Source organism: Anas platyrhynchos, chromosome 3 (genome assembly GCF_047663525.1).
Source record: "Anas platyrhynchos isolate ZD024472 breed Pekin duck chromosome 3, IASCAAS_PekinDuck_T2T, whole genome shotgun sequence".
Taxonomy (NCBI): domain Eukaryota; kingdom Metazoa; phylum Chordata; class Aves; order Anseriformes; family Anatidae; genus Anas; species Anas platyrhynchos.
The window spans coordinates 18,946,436-18,967,909 of NC_092589.1; the positions used below are offsets into that span (position 1 = coordinate 18,946,436).

Below are 21,474 nucleotides of genomic sequence, written 5' to 3' on the forward strand. Positions count from 1 at the left end.
TGGTGTACTGTGTTCCCAGTACACATCTAAGTACCACCCAGGATAAGAGTCAAGACCCAGAATGATTCCATTAGGTTAGAAATATTGTGACATTCTTAAAAATGATGAAGTCCTAGTCAAATTTAGAAGTATTTTTGCTTCTCTGAATTTTTGCCACATATTTGTCAAATACGCTTTTGAAGGAATTCCCACATTTATTACCAGCTCTCATATCCCACTTGGTTTACCTGCAACCTTTTCAGTAATCTCTGTGGTTTAGCCCAGCAGCTGCTGTGTTTGAAGATCATATGCAGATGTTCAGAGGAGGGTCTTGTAGGCAATGGAGTTGTTCTGTTTATTCAATTAATTACAACTTTGTAAAGACACTTGGTTTTCCAAGCACAAGACTGCATTAACTCTAATTTTAATGGAACTGAGGTATTCAAGAGCACCTACTGTCTTCCCAGGTGTCTTTCGTGCATCCCAAAAGCATAAATCCCCTGAAATAAACTCACTGTGGTAATAAAAGCCATCAGTTGCAGCTAGACATTAGGTGATTACAGGAGATTGTCCTTCAAAAGAAACAGCAGGTTTGCATGCTCATTCATTTTTGTGGAGATGGCACTTGAATTAGCTCAGATTTACATTAGATGCACATATTCATACATGCTCTTTATATAGGTTAGAGAACACAAATAGCAAAGCAGCAGCTGAAGGAAAGACTGGGGTCTGTGACAGTGCACGAATGTCTCTGTCTTCTGTTTGCTTGCTTACTGTATGCACAAAGGCAAAATGAATCGGAAAAAAAGAGAAGATAAACTAATAAGACAAATACCTAATCAAAAAAATCCAAATAAAAATGACCCTTTTAATGGGCCACTTGATGCAGATGTTTGCAACCAAGCTCAAGGAAACTTAATCTTCAATTAAAATATTTTGTAACAAAAACAGACCTTTTATCTGACTTTTCATTTCCCAGCCCCTACCACTCCTGGCCAGCTGAGCCAGAATGACCTGGATCACTAAGTTAAGTGGTCTAGACTCATACACAGAAGATGTGCAAGGAAAGGAAAATGAATTGCATCAAATAAGTATCAAAGTAAAAATTGTGGGAGACATCCTTTATATTTACAACAGTGTTTATGTAGCCAGTGGCATCCATAAAGTACAGTAATCATTAAGCTGTACCATGGCTGGCTTGGAGTCTTATAAATCATTGTTTAAGCAACAACTTTAAACAAATGCCATTTCAGGCTCTAAATCAAAAGGAGAAACAAACAACTCCTTGGGGAACAAGTGCTTACTTTGTACCTCACACTTTCTGCTTCTGAACACAGCCCAGTCTTAGCAATATTCAAATCCACTACCAGACCCTGGACAGAAATGATACATCCTGGGCTCTTGATTCACTTGATTCACATGATTTTGGAGTTAGTCTTTGTGCAGCATGATCAGCATGAAAGACAAAAATGGCATGGCTTAGCCTAACATAGGATAAGCAACTTACTGCTCAGACTGTGGGGCCAAGGTGGTTATAATTTACTTTGCAGCAGATGTTCCTCAGGTTTCTTCAGACTTCCTCTTCTGCCATCCTTCCTTGATCAACAGAGAAACTGGCAAGTTCTGGTAAATTGGTCCCTGAGAAGTGTAGCTAAGTATGATGTTTGCTCATGACACTTGCTCAACTGATGGCTGAAAAATGAGAACCTTATACTCACTACCACCACACTTGGCCAAGAGGAAGAGAAGACAAGTTCCTACAGGTTTTTGCAAAGACATCCCTTATCCTGCAAACCGACTGCACTACTAAATATCATGCAAGATCAATCAAGCTGAACATAATTATACCTTCAAGTGTTACATGGAACTTCTCAGGCCATAATTTTCAATGGTACTGATACCTGGGACCACCACAGCCAGGTAACGCACTGCCACTCAGTGCACAGAAAAACAAGAGAGGCTAATGGGTCAGTTACTCAGTTGCTGTGAAAAAGTGAAAACAAAGTGAAAACTTCCATTTTTAATTGCACATAAGTAGTAAGAAATATCCACACGTGGAACTCCCCCTGCTTATCTTGCCACGCACAATACTCCTCAAAAAAGAGAACTTTCCTAGTGTTTAATTACAGCTCTTTAAAAATACTGTAAGAAGCTAGTGTTGCAGTCTCATGCTCCTCCCTCCAGCCACCAAAAGTCACTGAAAACCACGTGTTGTGGACCATTGCTGATATTACTCACCTGCTACAAGTATTCATCATTATCTGCTCATTTTTCTTTGGCGGGAGTTCAAGGCCCTGAGTCAGAGATATTTGAAAAGAGCGTACTTGGGGATTTAAAGGTTGCACGAAACAAAGAAAAACTGTTGCCTAGCTATAAAGGGATAGTGAGAACTCGAGGGAGTTTTTGATTATTGATTTTGCTGTGACTCGCCCATTCCTCATGGGCACATCGTCTCCTCACTCTTCATCTCTAACTTGTCAGCCTTATAGCAGTGCAGGCATATGCAGGTTGATGGGTCACTTGGTGCTGAGGATAGCCATATCCCAGGACAAATTAAATTGTCCATTGTCAGTGAGTCTGTAATACCTCTGCCTCCACCACTGCAGAAGTCAGAACGTGCAAAATGAAGGATGTAGGAGAGTGAAAAAAGCAAGAAAAGTTCATGTTTAAGGGAACTGCAACCATCCTTAGCAAATGGCCAATGAATGCCAACATGATACAGGGCAGACAGATAAAGTACAGCTTTCACAGCCAGCTAGACTGCCTTCATTTTCCAGGTACCCACCCCAGGACACTTGTTTGCAGATCTGCAGAAAAGCCTACCAATCACAGCTGCAAATGAGACCAGAAAGAGATATGCCTGAAAAATACAATGTCCTCAAAAAAGGCTTTGAAAAAAGATTGGATTCTAGATTTCCCAAGCCAGGAAGCCAAAATTAGTCAGCACTTCATGATTTCTGGCTTTAATCTTTGTTACAGCATTAGTACTGTTGTTGTGATTGCCTAGGGATGCAAGTAAAGCCACATTTGTAGGAGGTGGTGATCTCTTGTTATTAGACTGCCTGATACAGGCAGAAATTGCAGCCAATGTTTGTATGTCTGAAAACTTACCCATTTTTCCAGTCACATAAATTGCCTATAAACTTCATATTTTATTTCCTATATGTAAAATGGGAACAAACTCATCACAGGAGCTCAGTGAAATTTATTTCTTTAACACTTGTAAGGAAATAAGATGTTCTGCATGCTAAGGGGACACCACTGCCACAGTGAGTTACTCCAAGGTGAGAAATGTTGCCTCTTAGAGAGATGTAGAAAACAGAATGTTCATTTTACAGAAAATTCCAACAATTCAAAATATACTTTACACTAAAATTAAAATGCCAACATTTTTTTGGAGAACAAAAATTTCCTAACAATTCTGGGTTAGAAATACTGACTTAAGAAATTACAATATGTAACTAAATAGTGACCTAAAACCAAGAGATCTGAAAACACTTGTATTCAAAGATATTTTTCTTTGTCAGGAAACTCAAGTGGGAAGTTGCTGTTTTGGAGCTCTCTTACAGCAGTAATTCATCCAGCTCCGTTCTAACATGCTCTCCCTCTTCGCTGCTGCTGCTGTTTCAAAGCAGGGATGTTATACTTAGCGTGCAAATTTTAAAATGCCTGCTGCTTTAGCCTAGCCTAATGCCAGGAGGATTCCTTACACTGAAGAAAGCTTCATAGCACACCTGAGGAGCATGCACTTGCTCCATGCCGTATTTCAGTAGCATGAGGTAGTGTTCAGACTAGGCAGGCCCTCTGTGTTCTCTTGGAAATGCTTTTGACCAGGTTGAGTTATTTTCCATAATGTTTGTCTGAATGAATTCCCCAAATCAATACTCATATGATGTAGTTTTCCCAAGTTTACAGCAAAAAACTACGTTCTTTAAAATGAAACAAAAATATGGAATGTGAAAGCTGTATTTCACACTGTCCTGTTTTTTAATTCAGGAGGTTGACTGAGGTCCTACTATTTATCTTCATTGCTCCTGAGACAGTAAATAATTGCTGAGCACAATAAATAACATGATAATGTGTTTTTTTCTTCCTATTTATCTTGCCCAAAATGCAACTTTTTTTTTTTTTTTTTTTTTTAGGGTTACCAGTAACATGTATTTTTCTCCTGCGATCTGTTCACTGAAAATAAGTTTCAATAAGCAGAAAATACGTGGCAATAAGCAACTCCAACAGCATATTCAAAAATTATCAAGATGCAAGTAAACAGCAGCAGCACCAGAGGATTTTATAAAGTGTGATTTTCCTATATGCATCAGTACCTACATATTCTAGGGTATCTACGAAGTTGAAAGGGGCCAAAAGCGACAGAAAATTAATACTTGTTCCCAAATACCTATGAAACATTGCGTTCACACAGTCATTAGATTTTTTTAAAATTATTTTTTATATCTCAAACAGCAGATCTTTAAGTTTTCTTCCCTTCATATGGACATTCTAACTTACAACAACATAATGGGACAGGGCAATTTTTTTTGAAATCCTAAGTGTTTTTTTCTTTTTTTTTGTTTGTTTGTTTGTTTGTTGCCAGTGTTTCAGTATGAGACCACATTTGCTATTTGAGTACCTTTTCTCTAAACTAGCATTGCATCTTTATGAGATTAAAAACCAGCAACAAATTAGCTTTCACATCTCTCCTAAAAGCACTGACTACTATAGCAGTAAGCAACTGATTAAAAAAAAATATCGAAGAGAATAACAAAAATAACTAAAAAAAACCCCACAAACAAACAGCAAAATCTTTTCTTTGATTTTCTGTGAATATTTCAAAATACAAACATTGGAGAGAGAGAACAAAAGGCTCCAAATTCTCCTATTAACTCTGCCATTTCCATCAGACCTCTCTGGTCTGAATGGACTTAGAGACCAGCTCCTATCAGCCAACAACCTTCACCATGGGAAACGCTCATTGGGGTGACCGCTGGCTCACTGGAAGGTGAATGCTTTTGCCATATGCAGCAGACTCTGACAGAATCATGAAGTGGCTAACATGCCAAAACTTATTTATAGACAACAACAGCAGATTTAACACTGCTCCACTCTCAACATCAGACATAGAAGTGATTTAAAGAAAACAGAGCTACTGGAGACAGGACGTGAAAACAGTAGATGCTTTTTTTGGGAGGGTAAACCAGTACCAGTTGGTCAGATAGGAAATATGTGTGATCTTTCACATTTTGCTTCCTAGAAGGGTGGGTCCAAATCCACTCAAATTACTGAAGTTTGTTTTTGCCCAATGAGACTCCCTAGTTCCAGGCACAACCTAATAGGGGATTTTTTGCATGCAGCAACCAATTTCAAATAATGACATGAGATCATGAACTGCCAAAACCAGACTACCTCTGATTCCTCTTCCAATCTCTACCTTTTGCACTGAAATTGCCCAGATGCAAGAAAAAGGTAACAGAAATTAGAGACTGGAGAAGACTGCTTGGATCCTCAAGAGCTGACTCCACTGCAGTCAGATATAACCTCTCTCTCAATCTAGCAACAGTAGCATCGAAGAAATCTCTCAGGAATACTCTCAGCATTGCCAAAACAGTAAACAGAGGTACATTTGTATGCCTTGTCACGAAAAATAGAAATAAAGGTATGACACTTACTACATTCAAACATCACTTTAGATAGAAATCACATTTCTCGTTTCTAAAATGCAATTCTACTTCTATAACTGGTTAAAGCAGCATCTCTCCTCTGGCTGTCAGCAGCATTAAATTAAGGTTTACGGCCTTACTGCTGACCAGTTGCTGGGGGAGACAGGTGGAATGGTGCAAATCAACACAATCACAAATGTGCACGTAGATCCTTTCAGCAGGATACCCTGTGATGCAGGCTCACATCACAGCCAAAGGCTTTTCTGTGGAAAGCAGTGGTCCCACAGTGGAAAAGCAATAGTTATTAGAGGTAGAAGCGGAAGCTTACTGGGGAAGCAAGTTTTATGTCACACCACTCTCCACTGCGCCAATCCCTGTGCTGTTCTAACTGTACAAGTGCAACAAATTTTTGTTAAGGAGCAAATCTCCACTTTGTTCAAAAACAAAGCAGCAATAGCTGAAAAACTCAAAGCATAAGCAAAAGGAAATTGCACATGAGCACTTGCTGTGAGGGAGAGCAATAACACTGGTCACTCATTAACAAGTTTGCCACTGGGAGAGACTTAATGTGGATGGGGGCTATCCAGCTTTATGGTTCTGTGGAAGCAAAAGGCCATCAGTGCAGTGTTAGCCTACCTCTACATGCCCTTGAACATCAGTATGTTGGAGGATGGTATGATTCACTGCTGATTCTTCCAGCTGAATGCACTGAAGGCTGCCTACATCATGGTGCTTTGAAGCCAGTCAAAAGGGATGGAGAAGTAGGAGTTCTTTGCTCTTGTGTGCCAAGCTGTACTTCAAGCCTTGCTACACTTTAATGAAATTATCCCAGGAGCAAAGTTGCTGAAGGTCAACAGCACTGGACATCAAACAAAGCCTGGAGAAGGACTACTTTCTGTAGTATGTGGCTCTGCCAGAGGCTTGTGCTAACCCTTGAACATGTGGGAAACTTATGAATTGGAAACGATTACAGCAAAACAACAAACAACAACAAACCCATAGATGTCAGAGCAGAATGCAGTGATTGGCTCTACGTAAGCAGAGGTAGGTACTGAAGATAGCAGGGAAAAACATGAGAAGAGATGACATTACAACTCCAAGAAGACCACCTGGGTTTCAGGCACTACTGTCTTCTGTCATGTTCTCTGGCAAATATGAATATAGGCTGGGCGATGAATGGATTGAGGGCAGCCCTGTGGAGAGGGACTTAGTGGTGAACAAAATCTGAACATGGACCAGCAGTGTGCACTTGTAGCTCAGAAAGCCAGTCATGTCTTGGGCTGCATCATTTTGCTTCATTTTGGATATTTAATCTTCATTTATGCCTCTTAACATATTTCAAATTAAAAAATAAAAATAAAAAGGAAAAGGCGTTACAATTTACCATTTCTTCCCTTATGTTTTTTTTTTTTTTTAAATACGTACTAAATTTGACCAGAATTTTGATCAGTTTTGTCTCACTAAATTTGCATTTTTAACAAACCTAGAATAAAAATGGAGACACTGCATATCCCTTTTGTAACACATGGAGGTTCCAAAGTGGAAGGCTTTACTGATTGAACCAGTAAATGCTAATTGTAATACTGAGGATGACAGAATCGCTAGAATCATTACCACATGCTGTTGGGGCAACTGTCTGTAGAAGCCATGGATCATTTCAGCTTGGTCCTGTCCCCTGAAATCTAATCACTCAGACACTGCACCAAAGAGGAAATTTGTTTACCATGATGTTATTGAAAACAATCTCTCCATTTTATTAAAAAATGCAAATATTGGCTAAATACAGGTTTCACTGAGGGAACCTCAGATTTGCATGACTCCAATGTGAAAAACAACCATTGATTCACTCAGTTTCTCATGAGCTCGAAGGACATAGTGCTCTGCTTTTGCTTTCTCAGTGAGTGACAGTATGGAAAATAGTTAATGGAAACTCAACATTAAAAATGTCACTGACAATTAAGGTGACAGATTAAAGGGATCTACATGCAATCTGCAAACCTGTTTGGCATTCACTGATTAATGCAGTAAATTAGGTACTAACAAATGCAATGATATAAATTGCCAGCTTCACCCAGCAATATGTACAGATGGTGTCATTTCTGGAAGCTAAGTTATTAAGTTTTCTGTAGGTGAAGCACTGAGTACATATTACAATTTTGAGATCATGAGCAGAGACTTTCAATTTCTGACCAGAAAGACTTCCAGACTATCTCTGGAGTACCCAACACTATTAGAACTGCTCAGATTTCCAAAACTCAAGTGAAAATTGCTTTTCATTGTGGTGGAGACTGTAATAGAACTCTACCAGCACCAAGTCTGAATCTAAGCTTCTCTTTGGTGGACACGTGTTTGAAGACAGAGAGATGCTTTGTAAAAGTACTCTCAAAAAATGCCTGTCTGAGTTCTGCTTTGATACTTAGTACAACAAAGGACTGCTTCTTGAGGAAATTGCAGGAAGAAATGGCACAGAAGGGACCTGAGATCCATAACAAATACTTGGCCCAACAACTGGAAACAAGTCATAGTCTCTCTCTATTTTAAGGATGCTACTCTCTGTCAATTAACAGACCCCAACTACTTTCATATATACAGTCAGAAATTCACAAGGTAAAGATATTCCCCTCTACAATTCTCAGGCAGTGCAAGGCTCGAGCCTTAGCAACAACACTTCAGCTTCCCTTTGTCAGTGCTAATGAGTTAAACTGGACTGCAATGAGAGCAGACAGACATACTTCTCCAGCTGCATTGGCAGGAGAGATTAATGCCTTCATCTGTTAAGGACTGCTTTACCTTCTGATCCACAAGGGAAGAGGCATGTGCAAGTACTTCTTAACTTATTTCAGACAGGTGAGTCCAGAACAACATTTCTCACCAACCTGAGGACTTCATGTTAGCTTATCTAATTTTCAAATTGCTGTTGCTCTCTGGGTTGCATTTAAACATCTTACAGACTCTTGTTACCTGCTTAAAGATTACTGGAGCAAGGCCACAATACAGAGGTGCAAAAAGGTAGCGGAACGCTGTGGCTGTGCACTAGTCACTATTCAAAAGATGTCATTCTAATGTGTGAAATAATTCTGACACACAAAAATATTCTGACTATCCCATTCGAGGCAATTTATGGAGTAGTGGGTATTTCCCTTTCTCATTTTTTTAAAAAGAAGACGTAGTGAGGAACATCAGACTTTAAACTTCCATTACCTTTGCAGCTTTTGGAAAACTTCTAAGCACAGTTTGGTCTTGATTAGAGATATTCAGCTCAAGCCTGTTTCTACAACAAGGAGAATGGAATAAAACAGCTGCAGGTACCTTCACGTTCAGTGGAAATGCTGTCTTAATATAGAACTACACAGGAAGGACCTTTCCTTAAATTAAGGCTGGAGATAAAAAGGTATGTTTATGTATAGGAAATCATTTTCAGAGAGAAGTATTTAAAATTATTGAAACAATGAACATATAAACAAAAACAACAACAAAAACTTGCTACAATAATACATACAGAAAAACAAAACAAAACACACACACACACAATTTTGTTTTATATTTTCCTGATAAAGAAAATTGACTATACTAACATAATGGAATATTAATTCTCTGGTGTGATTCTTAATGGCACTTCATGTCAAAGATGTGTCCTGTCAGCTGAAATTTAGGTGAGAACTCAATGATCTAAAAGTACTGGATTTGAAATTACTAATTCCTGAATGTAACCAGATATCCATGCAGAAGTAAGATGAATTAAGGTTCAAGGCAAATGCTGCACATAACACAGCTCTTAACCTCATTTAGACGTAATGTTGCTTAGGCCTTTACTAAGGGATTGAGTTACCAGTTCTGCTTAAACAGAAGTGACAGTCATTCACAGGGGTAATAAGAACAAGCAAGATAATGCAAGAGAGGGAATTGCATCTACTGGGAAGGAAGTAATTGAAAAAACAATGTGGAAAAACAATGCCATCAAAAGGGACCTGGACAGGCTGGAGAAGTGGGCGCACGTGAATTGCATGAGGTTCAACAAGTTGAAGTGCAAGGTGCTGCACCTGGGTTGGGGCAATCCCAGACAGGAGCAGAGACTGGGAGAAGAACTCATTGAGCAGCCCTGCAGAGAGATTTGGGGGTTCTGGTGGACGAAAAGCTTGACATGAGCCAGCAGTGCATGCTTGCAGCTCACGAGGCCAACTGCGTCCTGGGCTGCATCAAAGAACCCCCCCACAGTTCAGGTGGAAACAGTTAGAGACCTGCTGCTCCACCTGCACTGTCACAAGTCCATGGGGCCAGATGGGATCCACCCGAGGGTGCTGAGGGAGTTGATGGATGTGATTGCTGGGCTGCTTTCCATCATCTATCAGCAGTCACCCAAATCTAATATCTGGCTTTATATTTATAACTTATACATGTTTCCCAGCATAGCTGGTGCTTGTTTGCTTGTCTGTTTTTTACCAAGCTCAGACAGTCTAAGTCTGACTGGAAGCATCTTGTCAATACTGCATGCATGAAACTTGTATTGTTAATGTCAGTGTTATACAGTATTCCTGGATAGCACTGTTAGTCTTGCTAGTCTTTTCAGGGTTTATCCTAAGAAACTTTCAATAAACCACTCCTACTATAAAATAATTACTATAGAATGACTTATCTAGCATGCTAACCAGTGAGCGTTGAGGAATATCTGTTTGTTCCTTACCTGATGCTTTTCATTTAAAAGTGAGGGATCAGTGGGCAGACTTTATAGATAACAGGTACTAAAGCACTCACTGGCTTTAAAAGGAGAATTCTGTTAGAAATTCTAGGTTACAATTCTTCAAGCAGAGCATTGTCCCCTTTCTGACACTCTGATGATGCTATGATGCTAAAGGTAGAATGAATTGCTCTCTGAAGTGCCTCTTTTTCTCTCTGTTGACTATAGAGGGACCCTAGAGACTAGCTTTGTCATGATGCCTAACTTTCAGATAGCTGAAGTCACAAAAAATGAATACGACATTGTCTAACTTCATACAACAAAGCATCTGAATGTCTGAACTAAATCTTGAATAGGGAGATGAATCCTGTGATGTTGTGAATTAGATGTATGTCTTACTATACAGAGTTTACTCCCAGATGAGGTCTAAACTGAGAATTATGCTGAACAGCTTGGAAATAAGCTTTGCAAACAGGAGTCTAGGAGAACATTTTTAGTCTCCTATGCACCCAAAATGTTTGTTCAAATTCCGAAAGACAAAAAAAAAAAAAAAAAAAAAAGAAGCCAACATCAGCAACATTTAGACGTTAAGAAAGAGGTCTCCATTATGCTATTAAGACAAAGAAATATGGAGAAAAGGACAACTCCATTGCTTGGCTTTGTAAACTGGAAAAGAAACCGTATTTACTTCACCTAATGCTTTTCCTATGTACTCTTTATGAACAATTGGTACCGGGTAAAACCCACACAAATACAGAAAGTTTCTTAGGCATACAATGAAGCTCTGCAATGACCAACCTCTCTGCCTGAGTAACTTTCAAGATAAATGCAATTTTGTAAGAAGATTCTCGAGAGACAGTATTCAATTATACCAACACAGTTACAGCTTAGGCGATGTCTAGCATTAACTGAAAACTCAAAGCCGACAGCAGTGCTACTCTTTCCTGTTCCATTAGCCAAGTACTTCAATTTAAACTTGTTATGGATACCCCAGTAAACTGTTGGTTATTGTTACTGCCACAAATGGCCTGATTCTGTTCACTCACTATTTCTCTCTCATTTCTAAGACTGATGAAAGGGACATTTAAAATTGCTTCCATTTCCTCCCATCTAATTCCATCCCAGGTGTCAGCTAATCTAATGTTCACTCACTGTGGCCCAGCCAAAAGGTTTTGCTCATCTTTATTCTTCTGTTGACACTTGCCTTACTACTTGCATTAAGGTATTCACAATCTGATTTCTTTGTCCTTTGCTTGTAATCAGTGCACAGCACAGACCAGACACACCTGTTAGTAATGCTCTCAGATGGTATAACAATGTGAATAAATGGGAAAAGTAATAAACTCATCTGTAGTATTTGCAGAACAGAATTGCTGTGCGATTGCAGTATAGAAAGAGTGAAGTTGCAAAACTGACTTCCATTCGGTGACATCCTGCCTCATCACGACATGTTTGCTTTTGTTTTGGCAATCACTTTAATTGTACAGGAAAAGCATGTATTCTGTACTTGAAATGTCAAAAAATAATATAAACCAGGGAGTGTACTGACTGCTATTATACTTGAGAACGACACTGTAATGCTTTACGGACACTGCTGATGTCTGAAACAGAAGAAGCAAGTAGAAACACATTTAAATTTATGGCAAGCTACATGAAGTCACAAACTAGGTGGCATTCTACAGATCAACAAAGAAGTTGAAGACTACTTGCTAAAATATACATTTATAATGGAATAATAATTGCCCTAAAAGTTGCATTATGAGATTAGATAGGCAGGAATGTTTTATGACTAGAGGGAAAAAGGAGGAACAGGCTTGCCCAAATGAGACAAGTTGATTGATTTCACTTGGGAGCAGAGCAAGTTGGAGATGCTGCTAAGGTAAAATTTGAGGAAAACAGAAGGACCACAGCAAAGCACTCTGCGTGAAGATGAACAGGTTAAACATATCTCAGAATAGACCTGTTTATAGCATACCACGAAACAGTTATTTTGGGTTTCTCATTCACTTTCATTAGTAGTACGCTATATTTTTAGAAAGTGCACTTCCTAAAAAATGTATTCTGTGATCTGTTTTTTAAAAATGTATAGTACTTTATAGTAATATGTATAATTCAAACATTAAGCATCAGCTTTATCCTTCTTTACCAACTGTGAAAGAACAGCTATAATTTAAACCAAACTCTTCTGTTGGCTGGGAAGAAACAAGAAATGACAAGACTGAGGTCAAAAACAGTGTTGTTCCTACCAAAAATGTTAGGTGTCTCCTTTTTCAAAAGCTTTTAAATGCACTGGGACAGATCTTCAACTAATGTAAGTGGTCAAAACTCCAACAATGATCGATGAGCAACATGCTTTACAACTTCCACCAGCAGATTTACCCAAGTGACTTCACAGTTACTCACTTTACTTTCCTTACCTCATGAAATAGCTTGCATGCAGTACATACTTGAGGTACTTTGCTGTCTAAGCCACATGGCAATTTCTGTAGACAAATAACCCACTTTACTACTGCTTTGTTACTGATGTGTACCATAAAAGTGCCTGATGAGTTGACATGATTATTGCCAAAACTCTACACTTACTGTTCCTGATCTTACACTGATCTTTTTCCATTCTGTTTTCATTGCTATCAACATATGTCCATAAATACATTTACATACACAGTTATTCCACGAGGTGATTAAGGAGTCAATAATGACATCCTATAAATGAACATTAACACTGATATTATTACAGAAATATAATTTCTTCCATTTAATATTCATCCTGTTTTGTACTGTATACCATTGTGCTGGATTTATGCAGTTGTTGCTTACAGCTCTAAATGACATCTTAAAAATCCACTATATAATTTGGGCATAAGTGCATGGAATATTCAGTGCTGCAGTCTCTGCAAAATCGTTTACTTCAGATTGTGGCTCACACAAATCAACCAGAACAGCTTAGATCCCAGTATGCCACAATCCATCATCTCACAAAAATGGATAGATTGCTTCTCACCCTCAAAGTTTTAAGATATTAAAATAGTTGCTTTGTTCATCTCTATTCACATCAAATGAAAAATCCAACACTGATATAATTTTTGGAACATGATAAATCTCTCTGTATGAGCTGACTAAATTATATTTCCTTGTAAATCTGAAAAGCATTTCTAAACCTTGTTTTGCTTACAAATTTGCTGCTACTCCATCAGTCATGCCCCACGGACAATATACTGCAGTCTGGAATTGGACCCGGAATCCAGCTGACTCATTTAGGTTCTTGCAGCCTCCCAGTGGTACAAAACTTCTGCGTTTCAGTTCTTCAGATTTCTTTTATGTAATAAAACCTGACTGGTATTTTAAGATCTTACCATCTGTGTGTGTGACTTCTGGATCAATGTGTCTTACTAGCAGGGCTTTCAAATTCTCAATTCATAAAAGCATTGTATGCCTCATTTATGGTGGTACTCCTTAAAAATGCCTCCAGAGTGTATAGACTTTCTTTTCACATCATCACAGGTGGAAGGCAAGCCTCAGTGCAATTCAGTAATGATGGAATTTTTGAAAAGCCCTGGGGGACTAAGGAGCACAGTTCTCATTAGTTTGTGCTCCTAAGTCACCTGGCAGCTTTTGAAAGTTCCTCTCTTTCTCCACCTTCTTCCATGACTTCAAAGCAAAAGAGTCACAACACACAGGTTTAATGATCTGATGTACAGCTACTGGTTGTGAGTTTCCAAATACAGCATAAAGAAGTCTGCTTTGTTGAAGGGGAATACACTCCATTTCAGAAAACTTTGGCCCCACATTACAGATTCTTAATTTTTTCAAGAAAAAAAATGATGCATCTGGTTTGTCAGCTGGCATTTCTAGTTATATATTATGAAATTGACTCAGAATTACACTGCTGGGTTTTTGGTTTTAGTTGTTCTATCACAAAGTACCTACTTTACTTTATCCATTGCTGCTGACACTAATGTACCACATCTCTCTCACGCTAGATACAGCCCAGAACTATCAAGCAATGTTTGTGGCATTGGTTCAGCAACTTGTTTGTTAAGAAAGCTGGTTGAAATAATCTGTGCAGAACTTGAACAGTAGTACAAAGCAAGCAGGACTCCCTGAGGCAGATGGAAAGTTTTGTATGAGAAAAGGGAAGGCCCAGACAGGCAGATTAGTAATGAGATGTCGTGGACGGAGAAAACAAACTCAACTCAAATACTTCAGAAAATAAGACCCCAAATGTAGAAGTGCCCTGAGCCAAAATCTAAAGAACACTTTACTGTAATAAAGAAAGAGGAGTTACCCTGTTCTTCAATCCTCCATGCACTGCACCACTACAAAGCAGAAGTATCTCATTGGTGTGTTTGATATCTATGAGTCATGCCAGAAAGGGGGACCAACTTCCACCTAAACACGTTTGTCTTCTCATTTGATCATTTTAAATGTTAATTGATCGATTCTTTTGTATTTCATCAATTTTCACAGTTCACTGAATCTCCCTGTCTCACTTGGTTTCTTTCCCTGTGCTGCCTTGTAACAGATTATCCATCAAGTTAGTTCGGCCTGGTTGCCTATCTGATTAACTTTGATTGTTCTAATTAATTAATTGGATCATTTATTTTAATCGCTTTCTAACAGGTCAAACTTCTTAATCATTTCCACCATGTAGATGAGTTCTTCCTGCCTGATACCCTGTCATTTGTTTTCAGTGTTACTGGTCATCACCTTTCCTTTCTTCACCTCTCCCTGTCTCACTTATTTTTTTGCTCACTCAGTCCAACTCAAAAAGCTTGATCATCTCCCTCTTCTGTTCTGACTTTATAAGCTTCCCCACTGTCTTTCACCTCTTCTCAATGACTACTCTTTTGTTTGTTAACATGAATCAAGTTGTATAGTGAGGTCTTGACATCTTTAAACATCATCAGTCTTGGTCAAATCACCACCTTCCCTACAGCTAGCAGAAAACTTCATGGTTCTGTATAAAACAAAACTCTAAGTAAACCTGTTCTTAACTTTGTTTTAGTAAAATCAGGGTTCTGCATGCCCTCTGTTATAGGCTGGCAGTCTTTTGAAAATGCAGGATTTTATTACAGAAAGAGAAAGGGAGAAATAGACTGTTATCTACTTACACAGTGAACTGACTTGCATAAATCTTTGAATGTGGAGTAACACTGGTTTAAAATCATTGGGTCATCCATAAATTATCATTGTCCTCCCTATTTCTCAGGTGAGTACAGTGAATCCTATGATTGTTTCAATAAATCCAAACAATTAAAACATCACAAGAACTAAGTGGCAGCAATTAATAGTAATAAAAATAAGTTCAATTTGGGGAAAGCAGATTACAGAGTTCATTTTCCTACACTGAATCAATGGCTCCCCTGTTGAAATAAGCCTTAATTAAGGGAGAAGGTCAGGATAAAAATCATATACAGCATTATAAAGATAATGTATCGGCCAATTCTTCAAGGTGTTAAAAAGTACATAGTACCCACAGCTGCCAACATTTGCAGGAGGAGCTAAGGGATTTGCAGTGTCTCACAAGCAGTTTCCAGTACCTCTTAAGAGCAGACCCTTCTCTTTTGATAATTAAAGACTTGAATTTTACAAATTGAGATTTCTCATTTTTGTTTCTTAACCCAAATCACCTAACTTTTTGAATTAGAGGAACCTGCCCACTTTGGTTAAGACAGTAACTCTGTATAAGAAACATTCACATTCAGTCTTTCTGTGGCAGATTCCAGTCTTTTTACCTTCTATATGAGCTCATTGATTTTAAAAAATAGTTTTATGAGCATTATTACACCATTTAAAGGATTTATTTACATCTCCTTCCTCATATCTCACATATCTATCTATCTATAGATATCTATCTATCTATCTATCTATCATCAGATGGCTATTGAGTAAAACAACAGAACACTAGGTCTCATTCACCAACATGTTGGCATGGCAGACTTATGAAAATCAAATCCTTTAGATATTCAGGTTCATCCCTCCCTCCTTTGGTGATTAAACTGATATTTTAAATACTTTAAATCATTTAACATAACCATCACTGTCTAAATTCAGCTCTACAATAAGCAAGTGCTTGCAGTCAGCAACGGAAATGCATAATCACTAATTCATTATTGTTAAAAGCTCTATAATTAATAGAGTTACTGCACTTTTTTTTAAGAAGCAATATTAAGACTAAAAATGCTTATTTTTTTATTCCTAGGTACTATAACTTAATTTTTAAAAGATGAAAAGGAAAAATGAAAACAGAGATAAGTCCCATTACAAGCATATTAAATTTATTTTACTTAAATGGGCACAAACCACAAGTGAAATAATTTTCACTTTGTTTTGCCTTCAAATGATTTAACTTCACTACAGCAACCACACTCATCTTTAAAGCACTTTTTCTCCAACTTGAGTTCCCTAAAGGATTAAAAGACTTCCAGGCTAGAGGTGGTTTTTGGTACACAGCCTGAGGTTAGAATAATCAGTCTTGCCTCATGGGGAGAAGAGGTCAATGGTGATGAAGGTGGTGAAGAATGCATTTGGAGGCAAATATTCTTAAAATAATAAAGCTCTTCCAAATGCCTAATTAGTGATATTAGATCCAAAGGAAAGCAAGCTCACTGAAACTTTATAAATAGAATAGGCCACTCCAAGAAAAATGCAGCCAATCTGCCTATTTTTATTTATTTTTTTTAAATGAAGGATACTTGAGACATAATCCAAACATATGGAATAATTCTCATTGACTTAATTTACTCTGGATCTATCCTCTGTCTTGTTAAGTTCCTTAATTGTGGCATTAATGCCAAAGGCAATTCACCAGCTTCCTTTAAACAGAAATGATCTGGCCCTCCCAAGCAAGTATTATGGTAAATGTTGGTCCTGAACTTTAAATAGAGACAATTACTACTGAAATTAAAGACTACCTTTTTTTCTGTTTTTCAGTTCTATCACAATAGCACAATAGACTGTGCTCATTGTTCTGTTCACTGGTCTTCCTGAAATATCTGAGAAGTGGTGGATCTTCAGACCAAATAAAATGACATGTTTGTCATTGAAGGTACATCTTCTCTACTCTGTCCCATTATTACAGCCAAGCAAATATTTCATAAACAATTATTTACATTTTAGTTGCTTCATAAATCTTCTGCAAACATCTTACTCAAATGAAACTTATTTAAAAGCTATACAAAAAATACAAATTAATTATTAACACCTTAGCTATAGGTGTGCCATGACATGGGGACACGGTTTAGTAACGGGACTCAGAAGTGAGGTTAATGATTGGATTTCATGATCTTGAAGGTCTTCTCCAACCTAAATGATTCGATGATACTATTTCAGTTCTTGGTTTAGAAGAGGTTAACTTTTCTATGTGGTTTTCCAGTAGGAAGCATCAAGAACTTATTTTGAAAATGTGCTCACTGGTATCTCCTTAAGTTAACCATAACTTCCTGTTAGAAAACTCATTTAAAAGACAAAATACAGAAAGCAAGCATGTGTGGGAAACTGACACATATTCGGGTTTTGTCTAAATACACAAATACATAATTTTAGTAATGATTCAGATATATAACTAATCCTGCTTGAAGAAAATCCTTATTGATTTCCTACAGTTGATTAATAAATCTGTTGCTAGATTATTTATCAAAAGGAATCATGAAAAAAATCTATCTGGCAATTGCTCATAGTTCTTCATGTATTTTTCAAGCTCATATTCCTTATTCTTCCCTCACTATCTCTTTTCCCAGTAAAATCCCCTCTAGTTCTTCAAAACCTACCCTTTCTTGAGAAGTCCTTTGCTTTGGATCCAGGCTTTTACTTTTTGTATAACCTTAACTTCAACTTTCAGAAATTTGCATGTATTATTACAACCACAAGATCATTACAGAACTAACTATTTACTAGCTCTGAAGGTACGAAGTGTATTTCTATGTACTTTTAGTATCTCCTGAAAAAGCTATTGCTGAATGGACAGTAGCATTAACTTAAGAAATCAACAACATATATTCTCTCCCTGCTTCAAAATAAATACATTTTTAATGTTGCCTATTAAGCTTGAAAACTTGAAAGCTAAGTGCTTCCTCTTAGACAGGGTGAGCATCTGAAATAACTGTTTTTAACAGCCTCAGAGCATCATTAAACCTTTAACACATTTTAGAAGCATTTGACCTCCATGCCTTTTACATAAAAAGTTACTTAGAATTGGTAAATCAAACACTGCTAAGTAAAACAGTGTCTTGTCATTTACTTGTGCTTACTATTAGGTACTTTAATTAAGACTTTTGGAAGCAAGTTAGCAAACTAATTAATTTACAACTACAATAAAATTGTAAGGAACCCATTAAATATCATTAATAAGTCAATACATTACTTAGGAAATTAACTCTATTTTTATTACTAGAAATTACTATCGACTATCAAATGCCACAGTACCAATTACTTGTAGAAGGGAAAAAAAAAAACACCTGACATTAAATTAGTGTATTACTTCTCTACAATTTGTAATTTTTTATATTTTTGCTTTGTATCACACTGTATAAGTTGTAAGAAAGATGATTAGACAATCAATAGTTCAGGTTTTACATACTGACAAACACGATCCACTTCATGTTTAAGATAGCAACTTAAAATCAATTGGATGTAGAACTATAGGAAACGCTACCTGTTAACTAGCCTGATCCCAAACCTGCAGAAGTACAAGCAGCTTTTTTGGAGCTTTATAATCAGAATCTAGCCCCATGCCTCAGGAAAATTTTCTGTACACAAAAGTATTTAAAAACTTGAATCCATTTAAGATGCTAAAAAGCCCTTAATGAATTAAAGGTAGAGAGGTTGACAGAGTACATGAGAAGAATGGCAGTGATGAACTATGGTAATGGTAAGAGATGTATCAAATACACTTATGGCTCATCCTGAGCATTAAACAAACGGAAACCCTCAGCTTGCAAAGATTTTCATTTTTCCTATCAACCTAACCTGCTCAAGAATAATTAATTATATGATAGGATTTGGGGAATGTAAAGATATTGAAGGAACAAATCACTTTGACTTTCTAATATGTTGAATGAAAAAGAAAAGAGCACAAGGAATGAAATGTGGAGCACAACGACACTGATAGAGTTGTATTTCTCATCAACAAATTTTGGTTAGATGGGATTTCAATCTTGAACTTTTAAATTCAGAATTATAGAAAACTTCAGAATGTTATCAGCACATGATTTTTATTTTTTATTTTTAAATTCCCAATAGGCTGTCATTTTTGCATTTTATATGCAAGAATCCCATTTTTTCCATGATTAAAGAACTTGCAAAACGGAACTTCCAATGTTCAAAAGCAAATCCCAATCCCAAACCTCTACCTTTGTCACACCTCTAGTAACATCTAATTTAGATTCAAACCTATATTCAACTATGGAAATGGTAGACCAATTTCCTAAGATTTTCTATGCCCCTTAATTTGTTTTTGAATTGTACATATTGTGTATAAAAGGCTTAGAAAAGTCAGGCAGAAGAGTTGCTATTGTTTCTTGGGTATTTCTTTTCCAAATGCATCTAAGATTTGGACTCTTCAGTGATATTAAGGTATCCAACTACCTAAACTGCATAGAAGCTTCTAACAGCTGCAGAAAAATTAAATATAGATGAATATTTTCTTATTGCTTCCCGTATTTCCTCCAAGCCTAAAGTGACACCTTGGCTGCTTATCACTACTTGATTTCTAGTAAAATGGGCCCAGTCTTCACCTGTGTGCGGGGGGCATAGCAGTTTCAAGTATCTAAAAAATGAATGTATGGATTTCTTCCCTGGTTGTATTATTCATATAACATGTACTGTAAACAGAATAGAAGAGTAACCAATTGCAAAAATCTGTAGACAAAATAGGACAGTTGTTCCTTCTTATGCTCACAATATATTTTAATAGCCTCAGCAACCAACTTCTGTCATCTTCAGAACTTTTCCTGTGGAGAAGGGCCTGGGAATACTGGTGAATGAAAAACTGAATATGAGATGGTAATGTGTGCTGGCAGCCTAAGAAATCAACCATATCCTGGGCTGCATCAAAAGTAGTGTAGCTAGCAGGTCATAGGAGGTGATTCTCCCCCTCTAGTGAGTCCCCACCTGGAGTATGGCATTCAGCTCTGGGACCCACAGCATAAGAAATACATGGACCTGTTAGAGCACATCCAGAGGAGGGCCACAGAGATGATCAGAGGGCTGGAGCACTTCTCCTATGAAGACAGACTGAGATAGTTGGGGTTACTTAGCCTAGAGAAGAAAAGGCTCCATGGAGAGCTTATAAATGTCTTCCAATATTTAAAGGGGGCCTGCAGGAAAGATGGGGAGAGACTCTTTATCAATGAATGTAGTGAAAGAACAGGGGTAACAGTTTTGAACTAAAAAAGTGTAGGTTTAGATTAGATACTAGGAAGACATTCATTATGAGGGTGGTGAAGCACTGGACCAAGTCGTCCAGAGAAGTCCACAGAGCAATCTCAAAATTGCTCAAAATTTGATCTAGCAGAAGGTGTCCCTGACTTCCACTAGAAGGGGGATTAGAACTAGATGATCTTTAAAATCCCTTCCAACCCACCCCATTGTATGATTCTATGTTGTTATGTGTCCAGTATTGGTATTAGTTTCTATCATGTCTCACTAAAACAACATGAACTTTTCACTCAGCCAACAGTGCTTTTCCTTGTCACGGATGGCTCTCCTTCAGGCATTCCCAAGAGAATTTATGTACTTTCATAGCAGCTGAACAATTTCTGCAGTCTGTTGCAATATACTCCCCAAACAATGTGGAATGAATGACTTCTCTCCCATTTACTTCTTTGATTTGCAGTGTTGAAATACTTTATTTTTCATCTTTACAGTTATACCAAGATGAGTTTTGTATGTCAGGAGAAGAGCAGATGCTTTCTGCCTGAATATGCCTTGCACTTTCAGCACAAGGTCAAGCTGTTCACTGTTGGAGCTTAGGGATCTTCATCTTTATCTATGAACAGTGCAATAAAGCCATTAATACAACTGACCTCTGTGGAGAGTAATGTAAATAATGAAAACAACATATACTCCCTAACAGATTTCCCTGTCATAGTTAGGCTGAAACGGAGGACATGCCACTGAGCAGTATTCTGAGTAAATCAAACTGAGAAAAGGTGTTAAGTGCTACAA

General features: G+C 37.6%; 1 protein-coding gene across 10 annotated transcripts in view; it reads right to left on the reverse strand.

Moving 5' to 3' along the window:
* Nucleotides 1–21,474, reverse strand: part of ALK (ALK receptor tyrosine kinase) — a 317,869-nt gene that overhangs the window by 78,374 nt on the left and 218,021 nt on the right. The gene's annotated exons all lie outside the window — the stretch shown is intronic.